Raw genomic sequence first — 19,341 nt, forward strand, 5'->3', positions numbered from 1 at the left:
TCTGCAGAGACTTCTCCAAACTGAGCTGGTTATCAGCCTCCATCTAAACTGGGAGAATTACTTCAAGCACTTCCACCAAGAAAAGGTGTGCAAAATGAAGCTGTAGAACCTGTTCATGTCCTGGGAGGAATGGCAGCCAAAGATTCCTTCTACTAAAGTCTGGTCCAAGTGGTGCAATCTCCATGGTGGACGCTGCTCACCTGCCTGTAATTGCCCCAGTAATTAGGAGCTCCCCAGTCAGTGATATCTATAGGTCCCATCCAGGGGGGGCACCCCAATATCCAGTGCTGGGCAGGAAGGCTGCCATCTCCAGATACAGCTCAGGAGAGGTAGGGTGCTTTCCTAAATTTGAGTGCAAGCATGATCAGCACACACACTTTAATATTTATTAGAGAGAAAAAAAAAAGAAAAAAGAAGCCCCACAATGGTTTATGGAGAGGGAGTGGGGGAGGGAAAGGGGGAGACGGGGGAGGAGAAGCAGGAGGGGAGGAGGGAGAGGGAGAAATGCAGAGGCAGCAGCAGCAGCAGCACAGACATTGCTCCAGCGCCTGCTAATCACTCCAGTGCCAGCCACCGAGCCAGGGAGACACAGGCACCCAGGGCAGGACCCTCTGTCACCCCAGGACGTGCACAGGCTATACAGCAAGGTAAGCCGCACACCGTCCAGCTCATATTAACCAGTGATGTGCCCGGTCCAGTGGGCAGAGAGGACCGCACGTGTGATGTGTGAGGAGGATGCCACAGGGCTCACTGGTGAGGGCATCTGGAGGCAGGGATGACCTAAATACCGTTCTTTTCGTGTCTTCTTTGTCTCGGATTATGTGGCTTCTCCGGTATCCGACCTGGGCGTTTCTAGCTTGTGACTGCTTGACAAGCCCAGGGCAGGGATGGGTTAATGGTGCCCTGCCATCCTGCACCCCAGCTTTGGAGCTCCTGATGGGAGACGTGACGAGGGCTGGACCCCTGTTAGAGGGACGCTTGGCTCGATGCATATGCAACAGCTGGATGACATCTGTCCGGGTCTGCTGCTGCTGCAGCCATTGCTGAGCCCACTGATGTCTCGTCCTACCGTCAATACCTATCTATATAGCCTGCTCCTGTCCTATGATAGAGATAGATATATAATATAATCTCTATCTAATGAGCGATCAGAGAGAATGGCAGGGGCTGACAGCTGTGCACCCAGGAGATGGTCCGAATACTGCAGTGCAAATGAATGAGACTTTACAGTAATTACCAATTCCTTTGTCTTTGACTCACGCATGCGCAGAGGTGCGGGGCGTGGAGAGCTGCCTTAGCTTCCATGAGTAGCTCTCCTTGGTACCCTGCATCCCTCTCCCTAACAACCATTCCACTGCCTGCACTGGAGTAAACCTACCTAACAAGCAGGCAGGTGTATTAGAGGCTGGCATCACCAAGTAATATGGGGGTCATTTATCAAACTGGTGTAAAGTAGAACTGGCTTAGTTGCCCATAGCAACCAATCAGATTCCACCTTTCATTTTCCAAAGGAGCTGTCAAAATTAAAGGTGGAATCTGATTGGTTGCTATGGGCAACTAAGCCAGTTCTACTTTACACCAGTTTGATAGATAACCCCCATAGTGTATATAAACGACCACACATATGATTGTCTATCCTAGATGTGTTTTATATATATGTTCCCGTACATGAATTTGTTTTCTTACATTGTCATGTATGTGAAATGTGTACAGACAATTGGCGAGGGCTGACCGTCGACTGCTTAGAGGACGTGAAGTGTTGATAGGGCTGCCACAAGTGATCAGGCTCCTTCATCAGAATGAGGATGTGACAATAGTTGCACACATTCATGCATCTCTATCCGTGACCATCTCCGCTGGACATGACCGTACTGGTGCTGGCTGACTTGTCAGTCATGTGGATAAATGGGAGTCAGTTAGCTTCTTGTCTGTAGTCAACTTAAAAGGCTTCTCTATCCTCCTTTTAATTTTTACAAAAATCTTCTTAAAGGAATTGTCCAAGTATTTTTTTTTAAACTGCATTGGCAATGTTAAAATAATCGAAATAGTACATTCACTGGTCCAAATCCCCTCTATTTCAGCTCTGCCACTCCAATCCTTACCCCTTCATGACTGCAGGTGAGCACTGCAGCCAATCAGGGGCCTCTGCAGTCTTATGCCATATACCACTGAGGCCACTGATTAGCTGCAGTGGTCACATGCAGTATACGGGCATGTCATGGATGCATCAGTGGCACTAGGACAGCACTTAGGCCTCTTCCTAGGCCTTCATGCTTCATCAGTAACCTGGCCTGAGCGCAGCTCAGCCTCATAGAAGAGAATAGGGCTGAGGTGCAGTACCAAGCATAGCCACTGTACAATGTACGGCGCTGTGCTTGGTCAGCTGCTCTGTGACTTTATCAGACAGCTGATCGGCTGGCACCACTTCCTTGGGATAGGTTACCAATATGTAAATCCCGGAGAACCCCTTTAATATGCCAGTATAAAACAAATATGATTTCATTATTCCCAAACACTCTGTAAATGCTTTTTTTGGCCAGGAGTTTGACCTGAGACAGACTGGTTGCTCTGAACGTACTGCCCAACAACCCTTGACATGGTTGTGGTAAAGTGTATATTTACTGTCCATGATGGTGTCTGGTGATTAATATCCAGCCGTAATATGGCTGAATGAAGAACTCGTAAAGCTATATCCATAGTAACCAGATTGTCTGGCATTGCTCAAGGCCGACTGGCACTGTGCTGACACCAAGGGGAATCTGAACTTTGGCAGCATTCGCACCATGCTATTCTATATTGTTTCATGTTGCCTTTTCTCTGAAAAATTTCTGGTCAGGATCATAACGTGAAATCGCTCAGCATCATAAATGGATTGCTTTTCTAGCTTAAGGGTCTATTCAGACCCCCGTAGTGTATTGCGGATCCGCAATACACCGGGCCGGCACCCTAATAGAAATGCTATTGCGGACAAGAATTGGACATGTTCTAATTTTTTCGGGAGCCGCGGACCGGAAATGCAGATGCGGACAGCACAATGTGTGCTTTCTGCATCCTTTCCGTCCCCATTGAGAATAAATGGGTCTGCACCCGTTCCGCACCCATTCTACGGACGTGTGAATGGACCCTAAATGTGTTTTCCAGGATTTCTATGCTGATGATCTATCATCTGGGTAGGTCATTGGTATCTGATCGGTGGGGGTTCAACACCCCTGATCCCTGCCAATCAGCTGTTTTGAGAAGGCAGCAGTGCTCTCGCAGCTTACAAAGCACAGCGTTGTACAGTGTATAGTGGCTGTGCTTTGTATCGCGCTCAGCACCATTCACTTGACCGATTAATGTGTCATCACTGGCCTAGGAAAAGCTGTGAGAAGGCCATGGCGCTGCGTGAGTGACGCTGCCTTCTCAAACAGGTGATCAGCAGAGGTCCCAGGTGTCGGACCCCCCACTGATCAGATACTGCTGACCTAGCCTGAGGATAGGTCATAAGTATTAAAAACTCAGAAAATCCCTTCAAAGAGAACCTATCTGACATAAAGCAGGCTAAAATCTCAAAAAGCAACACATTATGCCCGATCTGAAGAAATTCAAGAACAGATGAGAAAGAAAGTCAATGACATCCATCAGTCTGGAAAAGGTTATAAAGCCATTTCTAAGGCTTTGGGACTCCAGCTAACCGCAGTGAGAGCTATTATCCACAAATGGAGAAAACATGGAACAGTGGTGAACCTTACCAGGAGTGGCTGGCCTACTAAAATTACTCCAAGAGTGCGTTGACAGGTCACAAAAGAACCCAGAACAACATCTAAAGCACTGCAGGCCTCAGTTAAGGTCATTGTTCATGACTCAACAATAAGAAAGAGACTGGGCAAAAATGCTATCCATGGGGGAGTTCCAAGGCAAAAGCCACTGCTGACCAAAAAGAACACAAAGGTCAGGCTTTTGGGAAATTATGCTGTGGACTGACAAGGCAATAGTGGAACTTCTTGGAAGGTGTGCCTCCCGTTACACCTGGCATAAAACTATTTCAGAAAACATTGCACAGATAGTAAAATATCATGCTGGTAGTATGATGGTCTGGGGCTTCTTTAGGACCGGAACGACTTGCTGTAATTGATGGAACCATAAATTCTGCTCTCTACCTGAAAATGCTCAAGGAGAATCATGTCCAGCCATCAGTTTGTGACCTTAATGGGGTCCTCCAGGGGTTCTGAAAATACTTAAATATTACTTTATTATAAATATATTCCCAAAATTACCTTTCATTAGTTAGAATGGCTAGTTTTGCCTGTGTGATTAGGACAGGTTTTGTGTGCACTAATAGGGCGGCGGCTATTTTATTTCTCCTAATGATTGATCCCTAGACAAAACCAACCATTCTAACTAATGAAAGGTACTTGAATATATTTCTAATACAGTGATATTTAAGTATTTTCATTAATTCCTGGAGAACCCCTTTAAGATCAAGCGTACTTGGGTTCTGCAGCAGGACAATGATCCGAAGCACACTAGCAAGTCCACCTCTGAATTGCTATAAAAACTAATGAAAATTTTGGAGTGGCCTGGTCTCTAAGTCTTGACTTAAATCCTATTGAGATGCTGTGGTATGACCTTAAACAAGCCGTTCAGGCTCAAAAACCCTCCAATGTGGCTGAACAGTTCTAAAAAGAAGAGTTGGCCAAAATTCCTCCACAGAGATGTAACAGACTTATTGCCAGTTATGATTGCAGTTGCCCCCAAGTTTTGTCTACTAATTTTAAAAAAATTGTAATTTTTTTTTTCATGAAGGGACATGATGCTCACATTCAACTGTCTAGTACAGGAATGACAGAGAACGTGTACATGCGTGTAATCCTATGCAAATCCACCATTTATAACACAACTTGTGCCATGAATATTTACATCAATTGAAAGCCAGCGTTGTGCAACCTCATTAATTGACACCCATGGTCCTCTATAGACCCCTATAGATTAGGAAGAACAATTTGTCAAAATTGTTCAGGATTCTAGGAACATTTCTGATATCGCCCATGGTTGATCACTCCAGTGAGCAATATTCTCCATTTATCCCTGACATCCAACATGGTGGATAAAGATGTATGTCTGTACTCATGGTCTCAGAGAGACCTCAGTATTCTTTACTACGATCAGGTTTTTCCAGTTTGAATGACAGGTAGCGTAGAGGAAGCTGGAATTCAGGAGAAAACTATGTGATTCTAAAATGCATTCCAGATCTGCTCAGGAGGGTTAAGCTGAAGCAACTTTACAAGCACATGAAGGGGCTAATGTCCATGCGTGTGAATCCTCGTACTCAAGTTATTAAGATTACTCTTGGATATTTTACGTCTTTTAATTAGGATTATGGAACATTATGCTTCTAGAAAATGTGGCATCCTGGTCCAACTATAAGTTGGTAGTCATTTAGTTGAATAGGGATAAACTTGCAATACCAGCCATTGCACTTGGATGAGGGTGACACTTTTTCTGGAAATAATTCAATGAACCATTAACTAGGTTTGGGGAGGACAACGTGTGAGGCATCATCCACGCCAATCGCCAATAAATGGGGTTGCACAGGAATTTTTACAACTTAATTTTCTCAGGTATGCAACACTGCTGAGAATCAAAAGCCATCAATTTGGAAAGATGTTTAAAAGTGCTACAACTTGGTTATAACAGTAAAACCTGTTGACAGGTTTCCTTTAATCTATAGATTAGCAACTGACAGGGCTTGCTTCTTCAGGTGACTATGCAGACCCAGTCTGCAGAAGCCGGTTGTTCTCTACAGATGTCAACTGAACAGAAAAAAATAGCACCTCGCCAAGTGTCGCCCGAACAGAAAAAAACAGCACCTCCCCAAGTGTCGCCCGAACAGAAAAAAACAGCACCTCCCCAAGTGTCGCCCGAACAGAAAAAAACAGCACCTCCCCAAGTGTCGCCCGAACAGAAAAAAACAGCACCTCCCCAAGTGTCGCCCGAACAGAAAAAAACAGCACCTCCCCAAGTGTCGCCCGAACAGAAAAAAACGTCACCTCCCCAAGTGTCGCCCGTACAGACAAACCGGCACCTCCCCAAGTGTCGCCCGTACAGACAAACCGGCACCTCCCCAAGTGTCGCCCGTACAGACAAACCGGCACCTCCCCAAGTGTCGCCCGTACAGACAAACCGGCACCTCCCCAAGTGTCGCCCGTACAGACAAACCGGCACCTCCCCAAGTGTCGCCCGTACAGACAAACCGGCACCTCCCCAAGTGTCGCCCGTACAGACAAACCGGCACCTCCCCAAGTGTCGCCCGTACAGACACACCGGCACCTCCCCAAGTGTCGCCCGTACAGACAAACCGGCACCTCCCCAAGTGTCGCCCGTACAGACAAACCGGCACCTCCCCAAGTGTCGCCCGTACAGACAAACCGGCACCTCCCCAAGTGTCACCCGTACAGACAAACCGGCACCTCCCCAAGTGTCGCCCGTACAGACAAACCGGCACCTCCCCAAGTGTATTGGATTGCTACATTATTGCATACTTCCCTTCTATGAGCTAAAATGTGCATGGACATGACGTGAAATGTTATAAAAGTTTAAAGTTTAAAAGATGCCATTTACAATTTGCATACTTGAAAGTATGTCTGCTGCTTCATTTTGGCATGCACGCATTGCTCATCCTTTATGTAACTTCTCAGCATTTTGCCTAGTGGATTTCTGGTGGCTTTTTTTGTGCATTTCCGCTGACCATCTTACTTGCAGCTTATCCTGTGGTGAAAATACCTCAATGAACCACATTAGTCATGACTTTTCTTCCAGATCTTAAGGCTTTTAAACCACAGGCTCTTGCCTATGTTGCTAGTAAAGCAAAAATATATTACATTTTCAGAGTGAAGATGAAATATTTTACTATCCTGGTCTGAATATCCCTGCTACTCTCTTTTTGTCGGTGTAAAATTGGGGGAAAAACGACAGCTTTGCCTTGAGTTCTGGCACTCTGCGTCTCCATAAAGTGTGGTTACTGAGCGAGCATTTTATGGTGGGCCTAAAGCCCATGTAGGGTATAGACTTTCCTGTTTAAAGGCCCAGTGGTTTAGAACACTGGCTTTAGTTGTGGCCTAGAAGAGGACAGTGGGGTCTCCAGAAGGCTTCCTGACGATGTTCATCTTTGTGCACGTTATGCAGCTCACACTTTTCTGTAATCCAAGAAGAAGAAAATACTTTGGGTTGAATACTGTGGAACATTTTTCAATCCTTTCTTTATGTTTGGATAAGTTTCTTCTCTTTGGTTAAAAATTACTTCCTTTTATCACTGACCAATTTGATCAATTTTCACTTTCTCTTATCATGGGATGGCATTAGCATCTTTGGAACCAATTATTCATTTTCCATAGAGACTCAAGTTACAATGGTTTTAAACATACAATGGCCATCCCGGAGCTAATCAATATTGTGTCTTGAGCGACCATTTGTTTTATACAGAGTCAATATTTGATTATTATTATTTTTTTTTTAAAGGGGGTTATTCCATGTATTAAAAACTCTTATTTACATATCTGGAGGACTTTCTTCCCTTTCTGTGGACAGGCAGCAGTTTGTCACATGAGACCTTCAAGCACCTGCATCTCACATGATGCATTACAATTGGCTCTTGTTAACCCCTTCTTTCCCTGCATAGAAAATAGTTCCTCACATGTAGCCCCAGAGATACAGATGGTATGTAATAACTCTATAAATACATCTCCACTGTTTAGAGAAATATAGCTATATATCTCAATGGATTTAGAAGTAGGCATGAATGGTGTCTGAGCCACTTCACCTTCTTCTCTGAGGAATCGGGGAAGCTAAGGAGCATGTTGGTCCCCTTCTGAATGCAGGAGAAGTTGGACCAGAAAGATGGCCAGCAGGGATTGCGACTATCCATACTCGGACAGTTAGTGTGGAATAGGATTCTGTCTGGCATGGATAAGATGTCTTGGACACCGACTCTCCTTATCTCAGGATTAATGTAAAAGTAAAAATCGGATATAGTTTTTTGCTCCTTTTTAATTCTTGAACGTTAATGTATACACCAAGTCATCACACTTCACACTGGCCTACATCTACAATTCTACAGGAATGTCAAACGTAGCCTTCAGAAATTCCAGCTGTCATGTAGTGTATCCTAAAGAAAACCTCTTGTGCTGACATTAACATGCAAAAGAGACACAAATGTCTGTATGAATGATTTATTCATAGACAAAATGGCTGCCAGTGCTTGTATGAAAATGTGCTCCGGTATGCACGTCTTCATCAACCATCAAATGGAAGTTTTAGAGCTGTATTAAATATGGTGAAGCCTTCAACTTTGCAACGCTTGCTTTTATTTATGACCCACATCCATATATAACACTGAGAACCTACGTAGAAAGTACTGTTGCCATAGAAATAAAAAGACCGTCGCTGAAAATGAGCAAGAAAAAGCCGCTGCAGTATTACATATGTCATGTATTTTGTCAGTAAGGCTCGCTGCACACGGGTGTGGATTTACATACATAGGAGATCATTTATTAGAATCCAAACTTTAGGGTATATCTGTTGCAGATTTAGTCGCAAAGGTCGGCGCCTCTACATAACTTAGGCGCATTATGTGCCAGCTCATAGGCTATTAAGACGGTGTCTAAAACGCCGGTCTCAATAAATGACCCCAATATTTTACACACTGATTTTCTTGCAGATTTTTCTGTTTCCTCCCCAAATCCGCACCTTTCTACAGATTTTTATGCAAATTTGCCCTACTCTCACCACGCAAGTAATCCTCCTGCGCGATATGCATTGGATTTTGATGCAGTAAGAATCCGTTGTGTGAACATGCTAAGCTTTACATGCGGGTGTAGCAGTGTGGTGGGATTTGTCATTTTTTAATCGCACTTGAATGTTATAGTTTGCACGTATTTACATCATGATATCATGAGACACATTTCTTCATACAGTCATGGGGATAAATGCTGTGAAAAAAATCCTTTGCTTGATCAATCTATGACATTTTTATATATATATATATATATAATATATATATAATTTTTTTTTTTTTTTTTTTTTTTTAAATTTGGGACTGCCAGGAAACAGGGAGACATTGTATACGAGGTCCCTGATCTCTTCTTTAGAAAGCTTGCAATTACTATATAATTCTTTGTGTCATGGTAAGAGTAATTAGAAGGTAGCATGCTACGCCAAAGAACTGTATCGAATACCCTGTTATTTGTTGTTGCAGTATCCTTTCTAAAACCATTGAAATCCAAAACGCAAATCTTCATGAGGCATAAAATACTAGGCACCCTTCTTCCACCAAGGTGTTATTCAGCCGAAAACAATTTACTCCGTCTGTCTACAGTAGTACTGAAGACTTCTAAACAGGATCCACAGTTATTTTTGCGTAAATCGGCAGTACATGAAATTTAATAATAATTTAGTGGTCCCTTCACATTGCTGCAGTAGTACGTACATCCCCTGCCTGTAGGTTCCCTGTAAACTTTCTTTAGTCGACAAGAAATCTCTCTGCAGAGATTGAGGGGTATAAGGGGGATGCAGCTGCAGTCTGTGCCTCAGTTTTAGGCCTAGTTCACACGAACGTGTGTGATCCGTGGCCGTATTGCGGGCCGCAATACACGGCCACAGTTCCGTGTGCATTCCGCATCACGGATGCGGACCCATTCACTTCAATGGGTCCGCAAATCCGGAATTGCGGAACGGTCGCAGGGAACGGGACCCCTCGGAAACACTACGGAGTGCTTCCGTGAGGTTGCGTCTCGTACTTCCGTTCCTATCTTTTGGCGGATCGCTGATCTATTAAAGTGAATGGGTCCGCGATCCGATGCGGCTAACCTACGGCCGGCGATTTATTTATTTTTTTGCATTATTTGCCTATTTTATTTTATTTATTTATAATTTTTTTTTTAATGTTTTTTTTTTTTTTTGGAGAAATTGGAAAAACACCCGAAAAAAACGACATTGCTTCTAAATTTTGGCTGAATTGAAAAAAACCAAACACTAGTTGCAAAAAAAAAAGGAAAATATTTTGTATTTTCTGCTAGCATCTGGAGTTGCCATTTTTTCAGCAAAAAGGAAGGGGGGGTGGGACACAAAGTGTTGAAAATCCTCCCTTAGGCCCCTTTCACACGGGCGAGTATTCCGCGCGGATGCGATGCGGGAGGTGAACGCATTGCACCCACATTGAATACCGACCCATTCGTTTCTATGGGGCTGTTCACATGAGCGGTGATTTTCACGCATCACTTGTGCGTTGCGTGAAAATCGCAGCATGCTCTATATTCTGCGTTTTTCACGCAACGCAGGCCCCATAGAAGTGAATGGGGTTGCGCGAAAATCGCAAGCATCCGCAAGCACGGTTGCTAGGAGACCATCGGGATGGAGACCCGATCATTATTATTTTCCCTTCTAACATGGTTATAAGGGAAAATAATAGCATTCTGAATACAGAATGCAGAGTAAAATAGCGCTGGAGGGGTTAAAAATAAATAATAATTTAACTCGCCTTAGTCCACTTGAGCGCATAGCCCGGCATCTCCTTCTGTCTTCATCTGATCTCTGTGCAGGAATAGGACCTGTGGTGACGTCACTCCGGTCATCACATGATCCATCACATGATCTTTTACCATGGTGATGGATCATGTGATGACCGGAATGACGTCACCACAGGTCCTGTTGCTGCACAGAGATCAGATGAAGACAGAAGGAGATGCCGGGCTACGCGATCAAGTGGACTAAGGTGAGTTAAATTATTATAATTTTTTTTAACCCCTCCAGCGCTATTTTACTATGCATTCTGTATTCAGAATGCTATTTTCCCTTTATAACCATGTTATAAGGGAAAATAATACAATCTACAGAACACTGATCCGAAGCCCGAACTTCTGTGAAGAAGTTTGGGTACCAAACATGCGCGATTTTTCTCACGCGAGTGTAAAACGCATTACAATCTTTTGCACTCGCGCGGAAAAATCGCGGGTGTTCCCGTAACGCACCCGCACATTTTCCCGCAACGCCCGTCTGAAAGAGGCCTTATACACATTTCTGGCTGCACTGCATCTTCCTGTACAGCAATTGGATTGTGATTTCATTTTCAACTGCTTTCAAATCTTCATTGGCATCCCTCAGAGTTGGTGAAGAATGTAAAAGTAATGTCACATAAGTGATTTTTGGTTGAAAAACAGATCAAGTGGTGTGAGGGTGCTTTTTTAAGGCCTCATGCACACAAACGTATGTATTTTGTGGTCCACAAAAAATGGATCTGCAAAAAATACGGATGATGTCCGTGTGCATTCCGTATTTCGCGGAACGGGACAGCTGTCGTAATGCGGACAATAATGGGACGTTCTATTTTTTTGCAAAACAGAAGGCACACAGAGTTAGGGGTGGGCTATATGGCCTAAAATCTATATTGCAATATAATTTTAAGCCTGTGCGATATTCAATATATTATTTTTCTTCTGTATGTATACAAAAAATACAAATTACAAAACTTTTCAAGAAATTTTTAATATGTGTATTGTGTAACAGATCTTTTTCCAAACAATGTAAAGATGAAGACTAAGTGTTAGTAAAACACAAATTTCATACATGTCCCCCAGAGCCAGTGCCATCAGCCCCATGGCATTTGCCATCATCATCATCATCATACATGTCCCTCAGAGACAGTGCCATCAGCCCCATGGCATTTGCCATCATCATACATGTCCCCCAGGGGCCCAGAGCCAGTGCCATCAGCCCCATGGCATTTGGCAATTGCCATCATACATGTCCCCCAGAGCCAGTGCCATCAGATCAGCCCCATGGCCATCCTTTGCAAATAGATTCTCCCCTTCCCCCCAGAAGAATAGTTATTATACTTACCGTACCTTTCCTGCAGGGTGCTCGGCAGCAGCTGGCTGATGGAGTCCGCTGGTGTCACGTCTTCTTCCCAGCATGCATTGGATGGGACCTGATGTCACACACAGCGTCAGCCAGCGGGCTGATGCTGTGTGCACGCCAGGCCCTGGCCAGTACAGCGTGGTGCAGAGTCGGGAGGCCACGGAGCGGCGAGTGAGAAGCTTCTTCAATTCACTACTGCTCTGTGGTCATATCGCGGTCTGGCGATTATATGCGATAGAGACAAAATCTGTATCGTTGCACAAATTCATATAGTGCATAAAGCCTATATCGCCCACCCCTACACGGAGTAACTACTTTTTTTGTTTGTTTGCGGACCCGTTGAAATGAATGGTTCTGTTTAAAGTACGCAAAAAAAAACGGAACGGACACAGAAAGAAAATATGTTCGTGTGCATGCGGCCTAACATTATTTTTTTATTTTTTTTTGCTGTAAAGGTCTATGGGAAAAGCAGGACATGAGCTTCTTTGTCGCTACTGGTGTTTTTTATTCATTACATTTTTTTGTCTTTCTTGCTTCGTTTCACAGCATGTGGTAGCTCTTGCCATTTTTTTCCAGGAGTTTTGACATCTCCTTCTCTATAGAGGGAAAGGTTGTGGAAAAGATGCTGCAAAAACCATTGTTGTCAAATAAAAAAGCAGAGCGCCAAATTCATGCGTGTAGGAACGACCCAAAAGGAGTCAAAATGCGTAATATAGTCTATATATCCACCCAATTAAGGCTTGGTAAACAAGGAGACGATTTTTCTTTTGAGTTTTCCTTATTTGCCACATTAGTCCAGTTTCAGTAGCGCGTGTTCACTGCATGAAACGCTCTCCGTGTGAGAGCGTGAATTCCCATAATGAACTCTGCTCCTTTTGACCAGAAAACGCAGAGTAAGGGCTCATGCACACGAACATATTTTTTTTTTCCGCTTCTGTTCCGTTTTTTGAGGTCGGGCAGAGACACACAGCATTAAACCTCTGTGTGTTTTCCGGTCAATAGAGCAGAGTTCACATTGGGAATTTACGCTCCCACACGGCACGTTTTTCACAACTGAAACTGCCCTTTTGGTGTCTTTTTAAGCATTAGGCTGCACGTTATGTCACAGCACAATTGGAGCGTTCTAGTCTGACAGGTTGTGCTTCTATTATTTAGCAGTTTTGTAAAAGAATTCTAGGATCCGTTTTATCAAGACCTATATGGCTCTCTGTATATGTGCAAATGAACTGCTATTAGACAATTATCGTAATACACCTTTTTGTTGTTTTACTGCTAGTTTCCTTTTAGTTCCTACGCATTTGATTCAAACTGAAATTTTCTCTTCCTGCACCGCCCCCTAGTGAGCGCTTGGCCAGTAGGTATGATTAGAAAGTACATTGCCGACCACTATGCCTAAGATTCATGTTGCCCAGAGAGTAATGCTAATGGATATAAAAACGGCAAGATTTGGGCTGTGGACCGGCAGTGGTATTTGCTGTATACATTTGCAAATTCCCATGTGTTGCTCTCCGCATCCGTTCCGCAATTCACACACCGTGTGCTGTCCACATCCGTACTTCCGTTCTGTGGCCCCGCAAAAAAAATAGAACTTGCCCTATTCTTGTCCGGACAGGAATAGGCATTTCTACACAGGAGAAGGACGTTGCGATCTACAAAATGTGGAATGCACGTGGCTTGTATCCGTGTTTTGCGGACCTGCAATTTGCAGATCACAAACTGATACGGCCGTCTGAACGCTTATGCTGCCAAATCCTGCTTCTTGGCATTTCATTTCTACTGCTTTTCCCTTCTTGCTGATATGTACTTTATGATCAGCCATCTTATTTGCACAAAATATTGTAAAATCTAAAATATTTGTAATGTGGCCTCATAACTTTTTTTTTTTTTTCTTTTGCTATATGGCTGTCAGCAACAAGGAAGATTGCTCCTAGTGATGGAACTATAAAATAATAGCAATGCTACAGTATAGATTAGCCTAGAAGTGTTGAAACCTAGGAGACTTGAAGTACATGGGCCCCAATGCAAACTCTGTAACTTAGTCCACCAACTATTACACATCATTCACAGGACTGGTCTCCTCATATGGACAGAAGGACCTTGGGGCCCACAGGTTCTACTTCCCCTTGGTTACACCCCTGATTTAACATAGAATTTGCAGGTAAGGGAAATATTTATTTAGGGTACTTCACACTAGCATTATTCTTTTCCGGCATTGAGTTCCGTCCTAGGGGCTCAATACCGGAAAATAAATGATCAGTTTTATCCCCGTGTATTCTGATGGAGAGAAATCCGTTCAGGATGCATCAGGAAGTCTCCAGTTCAGTCTTTTGGACTTTTCAGGACGGAGATAATACCGCAGCATGCTGCGGTTTTATCTCCGTCCAAAATTCTGGAACACATGCCGGCATATTTTTTTTCCCCATTGACATGCATTAATGCCGGATCCGGCCCCGAGTGTTTCGGCAAAATGGATCCGGCATTGCGGTCTGCGTATGCAAATGTGAAAATAAATAAATGCCGGATTCTTTTTGCCGGATGACACCGGAGAGACGGATACAGCATCTCAATGCTTTTGTCATACGGATCAGGATCCTGATCCGTCTGACAAGTGCCATCAGTTTGCATGCGTTTTGCTGGATCCGGCAGGCAGTTTCGGCGACAGAACTGCCTGCCGGAATCCTCTGCCGCAAATGTGAAAGCACCCTTATACTGTATCTTTGCCATCAACAAAATATCATGCAAAGGTACAAACGTAGGTGTTTGATCCCCTGAAGACTAAACGAGTCCACAAAAGTAGATCTGAATTAAATTAATGCAAATCATTACTCTGAGGAAGCCTGCTGTAGCCAGTAAAAGAAACCTTGGCCCTGATTTATCAAGGCCGGCGTGTGCTATGTTGGCCTTGATGAGGGCTGTCCTTCCGGAGGAGGCGCGGGCCTCGTCCTAAATTTCCTGCCTCCTCCAGCTCTGTGTGCGCTGGAATGAAATATATGGCAGCTAGGAGCTACAGTTGATGTGATTCAGTATTTACGCCAGTTTTTGACGTGAATTGGCCGAGGCTGATGCCCCGCCCTCCCCACGTCCCCTTTTTCGTAGACTTGTCAAAGGCAGCGTACAATCTCTGGTGGTCTTGTGGCTGTTCTTCTCCAAAAAGAGGTGTAAGGGGAATGATGAATTTGCCCCTTTAATTCCAAAAGTCCAGAGTCTAGCTTTTCTCCGTTGGCTGAATAACCGCACAGTTGAGATTAATATTTAGACTAAATAAAGTCACTCCAGGAATGTATTTGAAATACTTGCTTGGAATTTGTCCCACATATTATTTTGGTCTAGATGAAATTGTGCTCTTAAATTTCACTATTGTATAATAAAGTAGAGGTCAGACATTTCTCAGCGGCAGACCCTGTCCACTAACAAGATAAGCTGAGTGTGAGGATTTCTTCCTGGCTCACCACAAGAATGGTAAATGCTGTAGAAAGCCACGTGTGGAACATGTCGTCTCCAATGAATCTGCATTCTGTTCCAATTACAATGTGATTAACATCATCCGGCGTTCTGGAGGCATTGCAATTCTCCAGATTTCAGACAAGGCTAATAAATCCTGACTTGACATTAAACAGTCTTGATTGTGTCTGGTTTGTGAAAGAAATTCTTATTTTTAGTCTTTTTAACATGAGCCGATCAGTGCTATACTATAGCGGTTTCTGTTTAGATAGAAATCTTCCTGAAATTTACATTGATCAGTACATATGTTGGATTTAGTAGAAATAGATTTGTTTTGAATGGCCCCTAAAAGGGGTTTTGCCACTTTAGCATTTATTATGCAGAGAAAGTTTCCATGGTGACGACCACCCTGCAGTCCAGCCTTGGTGGCCGTGCTTACACACTATACAAAAAAGCACCAGCCTATGTGAGCACTCCCGTGGTCCCGGCCACCAGAAAGGCTGTTATTTCCTGTAGAGTGCAAGCACGACCACCACTGCTGGACTGCAGGGTGGTTGTAACTATAGAAACGAGCAGCGTATAATGTGGTGGAAAAATGAACGAAGCCAGCAAAAGAAGGCAAAATGGACAGTCACGATACGTTAGTAAGTGCCTTGTATTAACTTTCTCTACATCATGAATGGATGCGGACAGCACACATATAACATTCGTGTGCCGTCCACATTTTTTTGCGGCCCCATAGAAATGAATAGATCCGCATTTGATCCGTAAAAAATGTAAACCGAAAATACATTTATGTGCAGGATGCCTGTTTGTGTACTTATGTAGATGGCTCTCAGTCACTGATAATTGGCTGGGGGCGGCCTTAAAGGGGTTGTCTCACTTCAGCAAGTGGCATTTATCATGTAGAGAAAGTTAATACAAGCCACTTACTAATGTATAGTTATTCTCCATATTGCTTCCTTTGCTGGCTGGATTCATTTTTCCACCACATTATACACTGTTCGTTTCCAAGGTTACAACCACCCTGTAATCCATCAGTGGTGGTTGTGCTTGCACACTATAAGAAAAATATCAGCTTGTCTAGTGGCCGGGACTCCAGTTCCAACATGGCAGCTTAAGGGGCTAGTGAGCAGACCTATCCATCCACTGACTCCATTGAAAAACCTTGCACATGGTATGGGTATTATAGCACGTGTGCAAAGTGTTATTCAGTGAAGCACACTGATAAATGGGTCTGGTAAATGGGGATTCCGGCATACTGCGCAAAACAGTGAAGCAATGCTCAGTGAGGGACAGTGGCACTGATGAGCTTATTAAACTACATTAGTAACTCCCTCCTACACATTACACTATTGTTGGTCCTGGCGACTCCACAATTTTCAACAGGACCACCTGACACTCTAAGGCCCCTTTCACACAGGCGAGTGCAATGCGTGAGGTGAACGCATTGCACCCGCACTGAATCCGGACCCAGTCATTTCTATGGGGCTGTGCACATGAGCGATGATTTTCACGCATCACTTGTGCGTTGCGTGAAAATGGCAGCATGCTCTATATTGTGCGTTTTTCACGCAACGCAGGCCCCATAGAAGTGAATGGGGCTGCCTGAAAATCGCAAGCAAGTGCGGATGCGGTGCGATTTATTTATTTATTTATTTATTTATTTATTTTTCACGCATGGTTGCTAGGATATGATCAGGATGGGGACCCGATCATTATTATTTTCCCTTATAACATGGTTATAAGGGAAAATAATAGCATTCTTAATACAGAATGCTTAGTAAAATAGGGCTGGAGGGGTTAAAAAATAAAATAAAAATTTAACTCGTCTCATCAACTTGTTCGCTCAGCCCGGCTTCTCTTCTTTGCTGTCCAGGAGGAAAAGGACCTGTGGTGACGTCACTGCGCTCATCACGCGGTCCATCACATGATGGACCATGTGATTAGCGCAGTGACGTCAACACAGGTCCTTTTCCTCGAAGAAGAAAGAAGAGAAGCCGGGCTGCGCGAACAAGTGGATTAAGGTGAGAATTTTTTTTTTTTTTTTTTAACCCCTCCATCACTATTGTACTATGCATTCTGTATGAAGAATGCTATTATTTTCCCTTATAACCATGTTATAAGGGAAAATAATAAAATCTACAGAACACCTAACCCAAAGCTGAACTTCTGTGAAGAAGTCGAGGTTTGGGTCTGGGTACCAAACATGCAGATTTTTCTCACGCGCTTGCAAAAAGCATTAAAACGCTTTGCACTCGCGGGGAAAAATCGCGCATGTTCCCGCAACGCACCCGCATCTTTTCCCACAACGCCCATGTGAACCCAGTTTAAGGGTACTTTCACACTGGCGTTTCTGCGTCTGCTTGTGAGATCCGTTTCAGGGCCCAAAACGGATCAGTTCAGCCCCAATGCATTCTGAATGGATAAGGATCCGTTCAGAATGCATCAATTTGGCTGCGTTTGGTGTCCGCCTGACGATGAGGAGCCAAACGGATCCGTCCTGACTTACAATGTAAGTCAATGTGGACGGATCAGTTTTCCCTGACACAATATGGTGCAATTGAAAACTGATCCGTCCCCTATTGACTTTCAATGTAAGTCAAGACTGATCCGTTACTAACGGATACAAGCGTTTGCATTATCGGTGCGGAACAGTCTGTGCAGATACAAGACGGATCTGCATCTAACGTAGGTGTGAAAGTAGCCTAATGTGTATGGGTGCTCCTGACATCCTCTATTGTGGAGAGAAGGATCTGGTGCTTTGAATTTTAACGCAAAGGTGTCAGACAGCAGCTTTATTATGTCTCCTCATTGAAATTGCATACATGCTCGGCTGAACTGTCTGTATGTGTATGGAGGATTCAAGAGAGATGGATTTTGAAGGTGTACAGATGTAGCAGGGTTAACACACAAACTCTTAACTCAAATTTCCTAACTCATCGTGTTATCTTGAAACAAAAGCCATTGAAAAACGATCGAAGGTGTTTGCTTAATGCATTTAGCTTAGATAACACGTCTCATAAAGCATGTGTGTTAACTCTACTACATCTGTATGGTCACCTTTTACTGCTGTTTGCAGCATATTTGTAAATTATAGGAAAAAGTGTCCAACCCCTTTCAAGGGTAATTCCCATCTTGGACTTTTTATGGCAAATCCACAGGATATGCCATAAATGCCCTATAGGAGCTGGTCTCCCCTGTGGAACTCCTGTAGAATTGAAGGGAAAGAGCCAGGTATGTGAGGCCACTTCTCCATTTGCAGCAGCAGATGTAAGATGGGGGTCATGGGACCCTTGTTCTCTAGATAGATGTATGTACCCACATTTTCTTGCCCAATGCAGCCAACATTTTCTTAACCTGTCAACGTTTTCATCTACTGCCTTATGGAAGGATAACCTCTCTGCTGTGTTTTCCCAGTCATAATGTAATAAAATCTATGGTATAGATGTTTTTATAAGATGTCTGTTATTGGGGTTGTAGTAAAGAAGAATATTAATGCAGATTTTAAAGCCTACGTTTTTTAATGCTTTGTAAATGCTATTAAGAACGAGCTGATGGCAAGATGGCAGCCCCCATAATATTCAGAAAATTGCTCTTTGGCAATTAATCTCTCGGTCTCTAGTTTGGCTGCTTTAGTTTTTTTATATATTCTATATTTTTTTTCCTTATAGTTTTTCAGTCTTTCCTCGTCACCCTCCTGTTTTAGTGATTTTTTTTTTTTAAATGTTTTCTTTTTTTGTCATTTATTGCTTTCTTTACAGTTCTATTTATCCACATTGGTTTCTTCTTGTTCCTTAACCTTTTTATTCCCATAAGGTATGTACCTCTCACAATTAGATTTTAGGATGCTTTAAAAAATATCAAATTTTGTGGCTGTATTTTTATTTTTGAGGCCTTTGTCCCAGTTAGTTAGGCCTATGGCCTCTCTTAGTTGGCTAAATTTAGCGTTTTTGAAGTTTTGGTATTTTTGTTCCTCCCTGTAGAAATGCTCTTTTGAATGACAATTGG

General features: G+C 43.4%; 1 protein-coding gene across 1 annotated transcript in view; it reads left to right on the forward strand.

The window, feature by feature from the left end:
• Window positions 1–495: 495 nt before the first annotated feature.
• BASP1 (brain abundant membrane attached signal protein 1) overlaps window positions 496–19,341 on the forward strand; it is an 82,724-nt gene continuing 63,878 nt past the window's right edge. The window contains exon 1 of the mRNA XM_040432410.1: window positions 496–647. The gene's annotated coding sequence lies outside the window, so the exon portion shown is untranslated. The remainder of the gene's footprint in view (window positions 648–19,341) is intronic.

Source organism: Bufo bufo, chromosome 5 (assembly GCF_905171765.1).
Source record: "Bufo bufo chromosome 5, aBufBuf1.1, whole genome shotgun sequence".
NCBI classification, from domain to species: Eukaryota; Metazoa; Chordata; class Amphibia; order Anura; family Bufonidae; genus Bufo; species Bufo bufo.